At 41.9% G+C, this 4,677-nt stretch overlaps 1 pseudogene; it reads right to left on the bottom strand.

Annotated features, from left to right (window-relative positions):
* Window positions 1-35: 35 nt before the first annotated feature.
* LOC103079461 (small nuclear ribonucleoprotein-associated protein N pseudogene) overlaps window positions 36-4,677 on the bottom strand; it is a 37,788-nt pseudogene continuing 33,146 nt past the window's right edge.

Genomic DNA, 4,677 nt, shown 5'->3' with positions numbered 1-4,677 from the left:
CGGTTTTAGGACTACAGTGCGGAAGCCGGAAAAGTTTACAAGCCGGGAGAGGGAGTGGCGCGGGGAGGCCCTTTTCGGCGCCTGCCCCTGAGAATCCGAGCTACGGGTGCCCGGGAACTCACACTTAGTCTCTTCGCTCTTCTCCGAGCTACGGGAAGCCGGGAGCTCATACTTAGTCTCTTCGCGTATCGGCCGGGGCTACGTTTCCTAAAGCGCAGAGGCGGCTTGGCAATTCCGGGGTTTTGCGTTACTATCGCCACCGCTGAATGTAGTTTTTCCACGCAAATTTGATAAAGATAAGACAAAAACCAAAGTAAAGTAGATGGGTTGTCAAAAGAGGCTTGGCAGGTTGTCTAAAAACAGACCAGTGTTCTCACGGGGCAGACCGTTCTTAGAATAAATGAAGCTCTCACTGTTCGTTCCTGCGGGAAATTAAACACAGCCTCAGCTCTTAAATTCTTCCTGGTAGAAGGAACATAATCCTTCCCTACCCTTAACCTAGCAAGCGAAGATTTTATATTTTGGAAGCACATTCTTCATAGACACATTAATCAAGACAAAATCAATACTACTATCGTTTTCTAAGAAGTTATTTCCATTTACAATTTTGACCTCAGCAAAAATTTCCCATAGTATATAGACTTGCCATTTTGTCAAAATAAAAGAGCATTCTTCCCCAGTTTTCAGTAAATAGCAGCATGTGTAAAGGCTGAATTAAATATTACCAATCTAATTTTTAAAAACTATTTTTACCATATTCGTATTATTACAGTATTCACCATTTAATTGTTTTACTATTTACTATTACCTTTGCTGTCTCATATAATATTTCCCCTGGGGGTTGTATTATAAAATTAAGAAGGTACTATTTCTCTAAATGGCTCACTCAAAAACTGGCAGTTATCAATCCTCCTTTAATTCTTTAAAACTCTGGAAATAACCAGCCTATATAAACGAGAAAACCTAACACATCTAATTACAGATATTTACTGATAGCTCTAATAATTATTGAGTTTTGATTTACTAAGTTAAATAGTAGGCACTTTAATAAGTGATTCTAAGTCCAATTACTCTCTCAGGCAAGCAAACAAAGCATTTCTAGCAAGAGGAAATTGGACTTTTTTTTTTTTTTTTTCCTTGCGTTATGCGGCCTCTCACTGTTGTGGCCTCTCCCATTTGCGGAGCACAGGCTCCGGACGCGCAGGCTCAGTGGCCATGGCTCACGGGCCCAGCCGCTCCGCGGCATGTGGGATTTTCCTGAAACGGGGCACGAACCCGCGTCTCCTGCATCGGCAGGCGGACTCTCAAGCACTGCGCCACCAGGGAAGCCCAGGAAATTGGACTTTAAACCCATATAGATCTAGTCTTGTTTACTTCTCTTGCTTCTTTTTTTTCACATGATCTCCCTCATCTCACTGTGCTCTAGCTGGGTTGAACCACACTTCAGCTTCCAGGATATGGCATATTCTTTAGTTTCTGAGCATTTGCACATAACTCTTTCTGTAATTTCTGCTCTTTCCCAGTAATTTTCCCTAGCTAAATCCTCACTGACCTTTGGTTTAACTAGCCATCACCTCCCCTAAGAAGCTTTATCTAATGTCCTCCAGACTGAGCTGGGTGCCTCTTGACTTAAAACACTTTATTTTACCTATTACAGGTCTGATTTCCCCTCACCACACCCCAATCATAAACTCCTTCATCTCAGGGATTACTTGTCTCTCTTTGAATCTTCAATTATTCGTGAGTGTCCATGTAAATGTGCTGAATGAATTAGTAAGTGGGTGGAGCATGAGACTGCCCTGAAGTCCCTTAAAAATGTATTCGGTCCTCTGGTATATTATGACAGCTATTTCCTCTTCGTGGAGGGCAAAGAGAAGAACAGACTGGAACTCAAGTTCCCAGAGGAAATGGAAAGAGACCAGATGTAGATGAGAGGGAGGGTGGCCCTGGGAAAGGAAGCAAAGCAGGGGGAGGCTCCTCTCTCAAAGGAGAAGGAATGGTGACTCTACATTTCTCCTTTTGAAAGCTGGCCTATGTCAGGGAAGGATAGTGATAAGTCCTAGCTGCCTCCTTCACTGGCTTGAATATTTAACTTTTAGAGATTCTAATGGTTAAGGAAGAGCACTAAGAAAGAGCTAGCAATGCATCCCAGTTTATAGTGTTGATTGATTTAGATAAAAATGCACTCTGGGTGTGGAATGGGTTAAATTAAGATAAGTTAAGATAAGTTAAATTAAGATATCTTAAATTAAGATAAGTTAAGATATAGGTACCTTTGGAACATGGATTCCTCAGGGAGGGCAGAAATGGGTAGGAGTCGGAGAAGAGGTGACTGCAGAGAAAGCTGGTCTAGAAATGAGGGAGGCTTCACGCCAAGGGGTAGGAGAGCAGCAGAGAAGCCAGAACGTCAGCTCCCTTTTAACTCTTTTTGGGATGCTTAGGAGTGAGCAGTACACCAACTTAGTGGTTGTTTTGGAGGAGTGAAAGAAAGACCAGTTTATCGTTAGATATTCTGGTGTACGCTTAGAGGTAGAAAAGAATAGTGGGCCCTGGAGTAGACCAGGACAACTTCACAGAGGAGGTAGGGTTTATACTGAACCTCAAAGGCCCAGAAGCATTTGGATAGGTTGAAAGGAACGATCTGGCAGCACAAGTGGGAAATATCTCAAGTACCAAAATGTTCAAGGCTGAAGTGAGCGTGGGAAATATAGGAGATGGTAAAAAGATAAGGGAAAAACAGTGGTTGGGGAGTCCAGGATTCATCTGGAAAAACTGAGGGAGATAAAACACTCTTTATCTCACTTGTACTTCCTTAACTTTTCTTTCTTTTTTTATTTTTTTGCGGTACGCGGGCCTCTCACTGTTGTGGCCTCTCCCGTTGCGGAGCACAGGCTCCGGACGCGCAGGCTCAGCGGCCATGGCTCACGGGCCCAGCCGCTCCACGGCATGTGGGATCTTCCCAGACCGGGGCACGAACCTGTGTCCTGTGCATCGGCAGGCAGACTCTCAACCACTGCGCCACCAGGGAAGCCCATCCTTAACTTTTCTTAAAGGTCATCTCTAACTTACAAAGTATTAAGTGAAAACCTAGCCTCCCATTCTTCACCATGCTGATTCCAAAAAAATGTCTAAAATAAGAGGGTTCAGATTAATTTATTGAGCTGACTGATTGAAAACTGGGAAAGGACAATGAAATTTCATGCAATAATTAATGATTAACGGCTTTTGAATCAGGTGACCTAGGATCAAATATGGCTCTAGCATTTTCTTAATCATGGGATCTTTAGTGAGTTACTTCTCCACCTGAGCCTTAGTTTCCTTGTTGGCAAAGTGCGTGTAAGATCTACTTTGTAGCAAGTGTGGAGAAAAGGGAAGCCTCCTACACTGTTGGTGGGAATGTAAGTTGGTACAGCCACTGTGGAGAACAGTATGGAGGTTCCTCAGAAAACTAAAAATAGAATTATCATATGATCCAGCAATCCCACTCCTAGGCATATACCTGGACAAAACTAAATTCAAAAGATACATGCACCCCTATGTTCATAGCAGCACTATTCACAGTAGCCAAGACATGGAAACAACCTAAATGTCCATTGATAGATGAATGGATAAAGAAGATGTGGCACATATATACAAAGGACTATTACTCAGCCGTAAGAAAGAACAAAATAATGCCATTTGCAGCAACATGGATGGACCTAGAGATTATCACACTAAGTGAAGTCAGTCAGAAAGAGAAAGACAAATACCATATGATATCACTTATATGTGGAATCTAAAATATGGCACAAACGAACCTGTGTACAAAACAGAAACAGACTCACAGCCATAGAGAATAGACTTGTGTTGCCAAGGAGGAGGGGAGGATGGAGAGGGATTGACTTGGAATTTGGGGTTGGTAGATGCAAATTGTTACATTTCGAATGGATAAACAACAAGGTCCTACTGTAGAGCACAGGGAACTATATCCAGTCTTCTGGGGTAAACCATAATGGAAAAGAATGTTAAAAAGAGAATGTATATATGTATAAAATTGAGTCACTTTGCTGTACAGCAGAGATTGGAACAATATTGTAAATCAACTATACTTTAATTAAAAAAATAGATAAAAGATCTACTTTGTAGAGTTGTTTTGAGGTACAGATGAGATAACATATTTAAACTTTCTAGCACAGTAGGTGCCGCAGTAGGATCAATGGTTAAGTTGTCTGCCCTTGGGAGGTTGAACAGTCTATATCTCTGCTCGAAAGATTTTATTGACATTCTTAACTTCAGTGAGATTAAAATGCTTTTAACTTTCAAATGTCTATCTCTCATATCATTACTCTGAATCTTCAAACCTGAAATTTCTAAAGCCTCCTGGATATCTGCTCAAGGTTTCCCCAGTGTCCTCAAATTCAGCATGAATCTAAACTGGATTCATCTTCTTCTCAGGATCTCTTCTTTGTTTTTGTTTTATTGAAAAAGCTGAACTTTCTAGGGAACAAGCAAATTCTTCTTTCCCACCACTTTTCCTGGGAACATATTTTTCTTATCCTCTAAATTAAATCCTTGTCTGGCCTCAGAGTTTTACTGATCATTCTTGGGTGATTAAAAAGTCCAGTGCTGGGCTTCCCTGGTGGCGCAGTGGTTGAGAGTCCGCCTGCCGATGCAGGGGACACGGGATCGTGCCCCAGT

This window comes from Lipotes vexillifer, unplaced genomic scaffold, assembly GCF_000442215.2.
Source record: "Lipotes vexillifer unplaced genomic scaffold, Lipotes_vexillifer_v1.1 scaffold135, whole genome shotgun sequence".
Classification (NCBI taxonomy): Eukaryota; Metazoa; Chordata; class Mammalia; order Artiodactyla; family Lipotidae; genus Lipotes; species Lipotes vexillifer.
This window is presented reverse-complemented; position numbering and strand designations above follow the sequence as displayed.